Source organism: Siphateles boraxobius, unplaced genomic scaffold (genome assembly GCF_051911475.1).
Source record: "Siphateles boraxobius isolate OS27281-9 unplaced genomic scaffold, OSU_SipBor_1 140, whole genome shotgun sequence".
Classification (NCBI taxonomy): Eukaryota; Metazoa; Chordata; class Actinopteri; order Cypriniformes; family Leuciscidae; genus Siphateles; species Siphateles boraxobius.
In genome coordinates, this window is record NW_027508745.1 from 674,783 (window position 1) to 686,922 (window position 12,140).

The 12,140-nt window shown below is 38.9% G+C and overlaps 2 long non-coding RNA genes across 2 annotated transcripts; one reads left to right on the plus strand and one right to left on the minus strand.

Moving 5' to 3' along the window:
* The first annotated feature begins 5,603 nt into the window (after window positions 1-5,603).
* LOC143738222 (uncharacterized) lies at window positions 5,604-7,348 on the plus strand. Its single transcript, XR_013203859.1, has 3 exons — window positions 5,604-5,640; window positions 6,433-6,474; window positions 7,074-7,348. It is a non-coding gene; the product is annotated as an uncharacterized LOC143738222 (long non-coding RNA).
* A 1,504-nt stretch (window positions 7,349-8,852) lies between these two features.
* LOC143738223 (uncharacterized) lies at window positions 8,853-11,894 on the minus strand. The gene is made up of 6 exons (XR_013203860.1): window positions 11,786-11,894; window positions 10,718-10,929; window positions 10,533-10,609; window positions 10,377-10,430; window positions 9,656-9,713; window positions 8,853-9,558 (listed from the first exon to the last, which is right to left on the minus strand). It is a non-coding gene; the product is annotated as an uncharacterized LOC143738223 (long non-coding RNA).
* Between the last annotated feature and the right edge of the window lie 246 nt (window positions 11,895-12,140).

Here is a 12,140-nt window from a genome sequence, read left to right on the forward strand (position 1 = left end):
TCGCTTTGTCCTTGGGGAAGGAATGGACCCTATGTCCAGTTTTGCTGTAGTTCTTGCACCCGCCACAAACACAGTAATAAACCATTTTGACTAACGTTTTTTATGATCTACTCTTTATCTATCTCTAAGCTATCTGTTATGCTATGCTATCTCTCACTATATATGCTATGCTTATCTATCTATCTATCTATCTATCTATCTATCTATCTATCTATCTATCGTTATCTATCTATCTTTACTTATAAATCTGTCACTGTCACTCTTTCACTAGCTAGCTACTCCTCGTATCACTCTCCCTCAATGGTAAGGCGGGCCGCGGGCTTTCGTCTGTCGTCCAACAGTCAGCGAGTACCTCATGTGACGTCATGGAATGCATTGTGGGAGAAATAAGAATCATCGCTAAGCTGTAGCTAAATGCTAACATATCACCTACTTTTCCGTATTATATTTTAATTTTTGAGTACCCTACAACATCAAATACAATGGATAACTGTTTAAATGTTTATTACCAACTAGAAAATTGCCACAAAAAAAAAAAAAACCTGCACCATGGCCTTTAAGTTAGCAAACACTTGCCAGTCTGTTAACATTAATATTTGCAAGCCTCCAAGTTTGGTAGCAAATCTATGCATGATTCCATGGTAAACCAGAGATATTGCATTAGTTGTTTTCCAGATTCTTGTCATTTATTGTACATGCTATCTTATATTTTTCAGTTTTCAGCTCAGCAACCTCGGTTTTGCATATTCTAGATAGCTACAGTACATATTCTGGCTGCTACATTCCCAGTGTTAGCAAACGCTAGTCTGTTAACATGAATATTTGCAAGCCTCCTCCAAGCACAGACGTCACACTTTAAATCCTACCTGTTGCCTTTCACCATCCACTTATTTAGCCGCTGTCGCATCCCTTGACATGCCATCTCCTTTTCCCTGTTTATTTTTCTATTTTTTGCCCCCGACAGCTTGCTTTATCCATCTCTTTTTCGAGTTTCAATGACCACTCACTGCTGTGCTGCTCACTCATCGCTCATGTGCGCACCTGCGCCCGCTCGCGATATTAACCCTTCTTCTATGTCAAAATAAATTCTATGATGGAATCTTAGGAGGGCGCCGGCACCTACTCTAGCCTGTTAGTCCTCTAAAATGTATATAACTTTTTTATATTTAACTTATATAACTTTTATATAAATTTATATAACTTACATAAAAAGTTTTTTTTTTAACCATCGCTTTGGCGCCCCCATGATGCGGCGCCCCTATGAGCCGCATATAGCGCATACCCACTTTTTGCGCCACTGTATATCCCTCACCAAGGGGTGTATCATCCTCAGAAGGGCAAGCTAAGAGTTGTTTTTTCTGTGCAGCTTCATACCAGGGAACATTGCTCAATAGTCAGCTTTTGCAAGGCCCCGATCTCACCAACAGCCTCATTGGAGTTTTAGTCCCATTTAGGTAGGAGCCTATTGCAATAGTGGCTGATATCCAATCTATGTTTCACCAGGTTCATGTCTCAAATAAGCTTGTTAACTTTCTCCGCTTCCTCTGGTGGCCAGGTGGTGACACTGCACAGTCTTCGCAGGAATACCGCATGAAGGTACATCTGTTTGGAGCTGCATCATCGCCAAGCTGTGCCAATTATGCCTTAAGGAGAACTGCAGATGGCAACGCAGAACATTTCCCTCCAGAGGTTGTGAGTACAGTGAAAGACAATTTTTATGTTGATGATTACCTCCGTTCAATGGCCTCAGAAGAGGAAGCTAGGAAAATGATCCAGGATTTAACTGCACTTTGTCAGAAAGGAGGATTCACTCTGTCAAAGTGGGTCAGTAATAGTCGTGCAGTATTGCACTCTGTCAGTGAAGGCCACAGAGCAAAAGATGTGAGGGAGCTGGATTTGGATACAGATCAACTTCCTGTTGAACGTACATTAGGACTACAGTGGTACGTTGAGACAGACCAATTTGGATTTAAGGCCTCAGCACAAGAGCAACTGCGGACGAGAAGAGGAATTCTTTCGGTGATCAGTTCCCTTTATGACCCATTGGGCTTCCTTGCTCCGTTCAGCATGATGGCTAAGTTGTTACTGCAGGAACTCTGTAAAAATAACCTAGGATGGGACGAAGATATTCCCCATGTTTTCGCTAAGCAATGGGCTGACTGGTTGGAAGATCTCCACAAGGTGGCAAGGTTTAAGATTGATCGTTGCATTAAACCTAATGACTTGGGCAACCCTGTCACTATACAGCTTCATCACTTCTCTGATGCCAGTGAGGTGGGGTATCTAGCTGTCTCTTACTTAAGATTGGAAAGGGATAATAAAGTGCATGTTGCATTTATGATGGGGAAGGCCAGAGTTGCTCCGCTGAAGCAGACCACGATTCCTCGCCTGGAGCTAACAGCAGCAGTCCTCGCTGTTAGAGTAGACCGCATGCTACGGAAGGAGTTGCAACTTAGGCTGGAGAAGTCAGTTTTCTGGACTGATAGTACAACAGTCCTTAAATATATATCAAATGAAAACCGGCGATTCTATACCTTCGTGGCCAACAGAATTGCAGTCATCAGGGAGGCAACTGATATTGATCAGTGGGGGGACGAAGGAAAACCCAGCAGATGAAGCGTCAAGAGGAATGAGGGCAGAAGATCTCCTGGATCGAAGGAGATGGATGATGGGACCTGATTTCCTTTATAAGTCCAAGGATGGGTGGCCAAAATTAGATGTAGACATTCAGGAGATTCCTGGCGTTGACCCTGAGATCAGAAGGGTCTTGACAGTGAATGCTGCTGTTAAAGATACAGATAATGCTATGGGCCACTTGATTCATTACTTTTCATCTTGGAAGAGATTGCAGGTAGCTGTAGCTTGGCTTCTTAAGATTAAGGATACTCTTGTGTTATTGGGGCATAGGAGAAAGGAGCTTTATGCCTCTGCTGACCTCAGTATGGACACTGCAGACTGTCATCAACAGGTGGAAAGCCAAATGCAGAGCTTTAAGGCTACGCTCAAAGGACAGAGTCTGACACCTCAAGATGTGACCAGGGCAGAGTTGTCAATCATCCGGTATGTACAACATCAACGGTTTAAGGATGAATTTACCTTGCTGCAGAGTGGTGTGAAATCCATATCCAAGGACAGTCCACTGTATAGATTGGACCCAGTAATGGATGGTGAGATTCTCAGAGTGGGTGGCCGGTTAAGCAAAGCCTCACTGCCAGTGGAATCCAAGCGTCCTGCTATTCAACACTATCAACACTAATTCTGCGCCATATTCATCAGCAAATAGGTCATAGTGGAAGAAATTACATGTTGTCCAGTTTAATGCGGAAGTATTGGATTATAAATGCAAACTCTGCTGCCAGAAATGTCATATCAGATTGTGTTGTTTGCAGACGCAACAGAGGAAGACCCCTTGAACAAAAAATGGCGGACTTGCCTGCCGAAAGAGTGTTGCCTGATGAAGCCCCTTTTACTCATGTTGGCATTGATTATTTTGGGCCCATTGAAGTTAAAAGAAACTGAGGTCTTCTCAAAAGATACGGAGTGCTCTTTGCTTGTATGACCAGCCGTGCTGTACACTTGGAAGTAGCATACACGTTGGATACAGACTCCTGTATAAATTCTGTGAGAAGGTTCATCTGCAGACGAGGCCCAGTTTCAACTTTCAGGTCTGACAATTAAACTAACTTTGTTGGAGCCAACCGTGTGCTCAAGGAGAGTCTGACTGGATGATGGGGAAAGTTTTGGATGTCAGATCAGATGTGAATGTTGTGCGGTCTGTCCGCCTTCAAACGAAGACTAGCATCTTAGAGAGGCCTGTGACGAAGCTGTGCCTGCTGCTGGAGTGTTGGAGCTACATTAGTTTGATTTCAGTAGTGGTAATTTGTTAATTAAATTGTTTATTTTTATGATTTTGTTTACATTAGTAATATATATATATATATATATATATATATATATATATATATATATATATATATACTGGTAATGTTCCTTTGTTTGTTTAGTTAATTGTTTTTATTTATATGTTTAGTCTTTATTTTTGGTTAGTTTAATAATTGCAATGTTTGATTTAGACATCTGAGGGCAGTAGTGGGCACAGGTGAGGGTAAATATACTGTAGGTAGGAAGTAGGAGGTGACCTGTAGCACCTGGGCGATGGGCAAATGTTTTTTTTACCAGCGTGAGAGATAATAATAATAATAATAATAATACATTTATTCATAGAGCGCTTTCAATCAAAGTGCTTTACAAAAAGAATAGTTAAAATACAAACAGTACAATAACAATTTAAAATCGAGACATCCATACATCCATCCCACCCAGCACACAGGGCCGCAGGGGGCTGCAGCCAATCCCATCCCACATTAACGAAAAAGGCGAGGTACACTCCAGACAGGTTACCAGTCCCTTGCACTACATTAAGACAGTAAAAAGTAATACCACTATACAAAAGCATCAAAGATAACTGAACATTAAGGACTCATACGCAGCAGTGAATAAGTAGGTCTTAAGCTTTGATTTAAAAACCTCAATCGAACATGCCAGCCTAATATCTGCCGGAAGACTGTTCCATACTGTTGGAGCACGAAACGAAAAGGCTCGCTCACCAATCGTTTTCTTCCTAACCTTAGGTACAGTCAGAAGTCCTGTCCCGTGGGAGCGCAGCAACCGTGTAGGCACATAAGAATTTAGAAGATCAGACAAATATAATGGTGCAAGGCCATTCACTATTTTGTATGTTAACAACAAAACCTTAAAATCAGCTCTAACCTGAACAGGGAGCCAATGCAGTGAGGCCAGCACAGGAGTTATATGCATGTATTTATTGCTGTATGCTGTATTGTTTGCTCAGTTGGAACAAATAAACCAGCCACAAACCTGAAACCAGCCTGGAATTGATTTTATTTCTTGCCTGCGTACATCACCTGCCCAGGGTGCTAGAAGTTGTCGTTTGAAGGTTTGATTTAAATTTAATTTCTTTTGTTTGTTGACAAACGGCCACTACAAAAACATTTATTCAAACATTAAAGCTGACAACAAAGGAACAAATTATATATAGGCTATATTAAAACACGCCTGACATGCCAACTTGAATGGAGATATGTCTCCATGACACAGCTTTTCTGACGATGTCAAACTTATCGTATCGTACAGCTCAGGAAATTCCGACGCACACAGTACTAGCCGTTCATCCATTTTGATTTCCGTGTTTGTTTGGATGTCCCATTTCTATTGGCCGCGCTGATAGTCGTCACAGAGCGCAGCGGCAAAAGTTGAACTAGTAGGCTTGTTCGACTTGAACCGGCGCTGCACAGACCGATCGGTTGATGAGATCAAAGTACCGCGAGAGCGATTAGAGAGCAGACTGTTCCTTATGCTTTTGAATCGCTCTCGCGGTACTTTGATGTCATCAACCGATCGGTCTGTGCAGCGCCGGTTCAAGTCGAACAAGCCTATTTTAAACTTTGACCGCGGCGTGCGCGCGGAGAAGCCTCTCGCTGCGTCCTGCGGTGGATATCCAACCCGGCCCACATCCAAGTGTGACGTCAGAAGCTACCACGCCCATGCCCAAATTGGACACGTTCTCATTAATGTACGTTAACAATTAAACACTGGAAGAAGCATCGAGAGAAGACGAAGGTAACTGCGAAACAAAATGCACGAAACACACTTGCGGTTTTAGTATAAACACTGTTCAACATAATATAAGAATGCGTTGTATGAGAATGAGATGTGTTAGCTACCTGTTGAAAGCAGCTCTTATCACTTTTATAATAGTTTGGTGCGGTTGATCACTTGACTAGAATGCCTGCTCAGCGCGAAAGCCCGCCTTATGTAATGCTTGTCAAAATATCGATGTAATTCGAATCAATAAGGTTTGATGATGTTGTTTTAGAGCTTAGAATTATCATCAACTTACATATTTGGTCATTTAACTCCCCTGCGATGTCTTAACTGAGTTGTGTGTTAACGTTACATGTGGCTTAGTGAATTTCCTATCAGTAACGTTAACTACGTTAGATTCTTAACTGAGAATTTTGTTTAGTATACTATTACTATTATACTATACTAACTGCATTGTTATATCACCAATTTAATGTTGTTATTTGGATTAAGGGTAAATATGAAAAATTTATTATTATTTCAGTGCTTATGTGTGACGTTACATCCTGTAAATCTTATTCTACTTGTAAATAATATGAGATCAAGAATATGAGAATATGTCACTATGTCAGTTGTAAATACTGCATATTGAAAAAGTTTTTTGCTATGCAAAGAAGTTATACATGTTTAGATAATGTAATGTGATGATAAACTGTTGTAACATGAATAAGTTTTATTATTGATTCATAGTAAATACAGTAAATACAGTGATGGCAAGCCAGCCATCACATCAGCAGTCTTTCATAACTATATTATACTTCTTTTCAGGAGTACTACAATTTTGAAAGCAAGTGATTGTTTGCCATGCCGGTAAGTAAAAATAAACATTGGTTTGTATCCTAATCAAGTTAGCGGACTATTAACTGTCGAGCCAAAGGTTTGTCTGAAATGGTATTAACAATTTAACGATAGCTAGGTTAAAACGTTTTGGTCTGATCACCTATCACTTACAACCCTTGCAAATGCAAAGTAACTTGTTTGAGCAACTGAATAATTTCACTACATACATGATAACTGTGTATGCGTGGCAAATTATCTATGTATCCTTCTATCTATTCTAGATTAATGGGAAGATCACATAATTATTGTCATTGTCATGTTTTACAGCATCCTACACATTTTCAGATCAAGCCTGATGCAGATCAATACTGCCTGGATGGGTGGTTTGAATGTCCCTGCTGCACTTTTAGGACTAAAGAGAAATTCTCATTTTCTCTTCATCTTGAGAACCATATAAGTCAGTAACATGAATATTTGACTTTCTCTCTCTACAACTCCAACATTTAATAAGTGTTAAGTGTTAAATCAGAAATATATATTTCAGTTCAGCATGTTAACAAATTTATATTTCTCTCTATTTCTCTCTCTCTTTCTCTCTCTCTCTCTCTCTCTCTCTCTCTCTCTCTCAGAGTTGAAGCCATTCTTGCAGCAACTGGAGGAAAGGGGATCTTTTTGGTGCTTTTGTTCTAGCACAAATAATTTTGTTCTTTCATATAATATAAATAAATACATGTTTATATATAAATAAATTCATGCTTTAATCATTCTGGAGTTTTGCCTTCTGATATTTGGCCATATCATTTAGTGACTGCATGCTGATTCCATTGTTATTTTACCTGATAATGAGCAAATTAGTTCAACTTAAGGAGGTTAATCAATATACAGCATAATTCAAGAAAGTAAGATTCACTCCACTTTTTCAGTTTAAAGATTGATATACATTTTTAATTTGTTTTGTGTAATTTGAAATTTTCAAAATGCTTCATGCATTTCGAATAAAAAAATTTTTTTATAGAAATACTCCTGAGATTATATGTTTGTGCAAAACTTCATTTATTTCAGTAATTCAACATAGCTGTAAGCCATAATCATCAAATTTATAACGCATAAAGGCTTGAAATATCTCACTTTCGATGTAATGAGTCTATTAGTATTAGCTTTTAGTTGAATTACTGAAATAAATTAATTTTTGCATGATATTCTAATTTTTGAGTCTCACCATATTGGTTCTTTAATTTAAGGTTTACATAAATTCCATTCTGCTGTTCTATATTTGATTTCAAAGTCATTTGCTGTAACAGGCATTAAGTGAATTCTTTGGTTGTAAAAAAGCAATATTTCTATAAAGAAATGTCGAAAAGTTGTCAATGTCGAACGAAAAGTTTACATTTATTTTTTTATTATTTGGAAGGGGTAACTATAAGTGCAGTTTGGATCACTAAGAAAGTGACAAAAATTCGTTTTAGTATAGAGGCTCCCTTATATGTATATTATACTATTCCAAGCCTGAAAAAGCGTCACAATTTAACTGCACCAACAATCTGTAGCGTCACACCTCTACACAAATAACCTCATCTTTATTATAAACCAATAACTATGATAACCGTAAAAATATTTCCGACAGGAAGCAGCGCTATTTTGCGCATGTGTACAACAAATCGAATCACGTGGCCTCCGACGTCACACTTGGATGGGCGTGGCTTCCGACGTCACGCTTGGATGGGCGTGGCTTCTGACGTCACACTTGGATGTGGGCCGGGTTGGATATCCACCGCAGGATGCTGCGAGCTGTAGTTGTGCGCGCGAGCAAGTCAATAGGCTTGTTTGAGATGCGCCTTGCCTCGCCTGAAATGTAGTCGAGAGTAGGCGGCTGCAGTGAGAGGAGGAGTGAAAAAAGCGCAGGCAAGCCGGACAGTTCTCGCTTCTCGCAGTGGATCTGACACCTGCGGGATCAATGATGGATATCGCGGGATTCACGCTCGTGCACAGTGTTGCTAATACACTGGATGTAATTTAAGTTCTGTTGCCTTTATATGAATATAAATATAATGAACAAGACAATAACAAGTACTTGTTATTTAATTCCATTCCAAATAAGTGTTTATCAATCATTTTTTCTTTAATACAGACATCCCAGATAGCAATGAGTCGGCGGACCACCGTCGGTTCTCCGGCGGCAGTAGAAGCGTCAGAATGTCGACATCGCAAACACGTTGGACGGCGCACCGCCGGCGGCAGCCGCTTTTTAAAAGCGGCAGCCGCCTTCATACCGCCTTCGTTAAGCGGCCGGCCCGCGGAGGCAAACGCTATTTTCGAGCGCTCTGCCGCCGCTTATTCTGGCTATATATATATTTTTTTATTTATAGCATGCAGTTTAGCAAGAATAATGATTGCTCAAACCAGACAAATTTACAATTGGCATTTTTATTCCACATTTCAAAGTACAGTAACTGTCATTTAAACAAGATATTTCAGATCACTGAAACATAACAGAAAAATAAATAAATCAATATACTAACATGCAGGTTTCCAATTCAATTTTGGTTAAACAGCCTTACAAGCAAATTACAACACTTACAATAAGTGTTCATATAAAAAGGACAGCTCTAGGGTAAAAAATTACCAGTAAACATTATGACAAGTAAAGAGGATATTTGATACCAAATAATGTGCAAGATACCAAACAAATAAAAGTATAACTACATTTACAAGCCATTTCTAACAATATGATAAGTGGTAGTAATTTATAGTAAAGCTCTGGAGTAGAATAGGCCATTATAACGGCAATGCTGACCTGTGGCACAAGGATTTACAAGCTTTATTTGAAAAAGAAAAAAAGAAAGTAATTTCCACAGTGAGTGAGTGTAGTCTGACACTTCTGACTTCTTTAGGGGTCTTGATTCTACTGACTGCAAGATAAAGAAAGGATTCCAGTTGTCAGTGATTCTGGGGTGTCAGTAGTCAGTCTAGTTTTAAGTGGTCGGCTGTGGGTCCCTCTCAGCTGTGCGGCGCCTTTTTCTGCCTTCACGGTCAGATGCTCCTTTCAGGTAACGCGTAACGTTAACCTGGACCGCCTCATCAGTGCATCCTGGGTTGCCGGGTCCTTCCGGATGGCTAATATAGAAAATACAGATGAGTCATTTAATTTGAATTGCATGAGGACAATAGGACATACACATCTACTTAAATCTAAAAAAAATATCCAACTTACTTTGAACAATGGTCTTCAGGAACATGTCTCTAAAACATGCTTTATCCCCTACACCAAGCTGAAAATCCAAAAAAGTGTTACAAATTACATTTCTCTGAAGCTTCTCATAAATAAATAAAAAATGTGAAAGGCTAAGGATTCAGACTGTAATATATGCAGTATACAATCTTAAATTTTACTTTATATCTAGGTCTACTACATGTACAGGTAGCCCCAGTGGGAATTAAACCGACAACCACAGGTGCTGTTTGCAAGTTGTGCCTAATTGCTCAGTGCAAGCAAACGTCTTCAACATTGTTTGTTGAACTTGTTTCACCTGCTCTTGAAGTAAGATTTTACAATTCGTATTTTTATATGTAATATTGTAGTGTTTATTATAAATGATTTATCTGTGCACTTCATTATTCTTTTAAAATTCATGTAGCCTTATAATCTTTAATCAAATACGTTACCCTTCCCTCCCCCCTCGAAACGACTTCTCTTCTCTTCCGGTCATGTGCTATGGTGCGAGGGCGTGGCAACTCCCCTCAAACCGTGCTATGAGCAGAGATGGAGAAGAGGAGCGCTAGAGTAAAACCCTGCCCTCCGTTCAATATACCGTTTCACTTTTAAATACGTCACAACACTGGAGAAAAGTCGTTTGTAACTTCCGGTTCATGCCGACATCAAATAGAAGCAATAGTTTCCAAGACAAAAAAACTTCACAAATAACATCACTTACTTGTACTCAAACTCTTGGCTCTGTGAAGTGGAGTCTGGATTACTGGGGAGAAACCTGGTTGCGAGAAAGAGGAAACAGAAATTTGAAAATCTAACAAATGGTATAGTTTAGTGGCAGGATCACAAATCCAGCATCACAGCAATAGATTTTACATACCAGTTCAGCATTTTTCTGTTTTTCTGGAATCGATGCATCTTTCTAGAGTTTTTTTTTTTCTTGAGACTTCCAAGATTCTAGAGTAGGGAATAATGAATGAAAGAGTCAGTTATCCACAATAAACAGAAAATAAATTACACAGATGAAATACAGGAAAATCAAATACACAAGTCAGACCCATTTACCTGCTCCCTTCATGAACTTAAAATGATGTTTCTCCCAGGTGCTGTGTGGAGGTGTGCAGAGGATGGCTAAATTGTTGCCTTCGTCTTTTTGCTGAGGTTAAATGGGGGCCAATGGCACATGCTCTCGCTGAGCCGCTCTCGCTGAGCCACTCTTGCGGAACCACTGCAAATGGCAGATCCTCCTCGTTGATAAACTGAACAATGTGAACCATCTAAAATAGAAGAACATTTTGCATAAAGTATACTTTTTGATTAATTTCCAGGCAAAATCAATAACATTAAAATGCTCACCCCTTCAAAAAAACGAGTCATTTTCACAAGTGGATCAACAGAAAACCATGTTCAGACAAACACAATCATATACATATACACACACATATATACACATAAACACATATATACACATTATATATATATATATATATATATACACATATATATATATATATATATATATATATATACACACACATGAAAATGCTTTACATTTTCTAGATGTAAAGCATTGGCGATTTACTGTAGCTAGATACATTTCAACATGTCGAACATGCTTGAATTCAGTGAGTAAAAAAGGCGAAGCAGCATGTGTTAGCTAACACTGTAAGTTAAACTAGACTAGCAGCATGGTTGTCGAATCAAACAAAACATCATTATGTTTAGTTAGAAAACAACACAAGTTATACTGATCAGTCTTTCTTGTCGTAAAGATTTTGCTAACGTTACCATTCCCACGTGGGCGGGAGAATTGTCCTTCAGGATTTGGTTACGTAAGTTAGTTAATTATTCGACTGACCAATACTATCTTAAACCACATACTGTAGTACTCACACTGGCATAAACATACGTAAATATAGTTAAAAGAAGAAAAGAAAAAACTAACGCCAGGAAGAAACTAAGTAACGTTAGCCTAACTAACGTTAGCTATGTCAGAAACATGACGGAAACTTTGTAAACAAGGCTAACTTACTAGCTTGACTAGTAAGGCAAGAACATATTTGAAAAAGATGAACTAAAAATGTAAAAAATGAACATAATATTGCGTTACACAAAAAGGAAAAATGTACTTACTTTAAAGATCGTAGTCAATGACTAGATAGGATATCCTCTCCAAATACTGAAATCGTGTGACGAGGGGCCACTGTTGTGTTGGTAAATCTGCTTCCGTTTTTTAGGTACTGCCCCTCTCGGCCGGTGGAGGTACTTCTCTGTTTGTGCTTTAATACTTTCTTAAACATTTGTACAGATTGCAAAACTCGCAATTGCAAATTAATCCCTTATACCTGTAAAAGGTCAAATAAATAAAAAAATCGAGCTTGTAAAAAAATGAAAGACATAAACGAAATTTCCTGGGGTGACAGAGAGACAAAATATTTCTAAATATTTCACTTTATCTTTCAGGTCAAAACAGGGATTTTCATGTTTA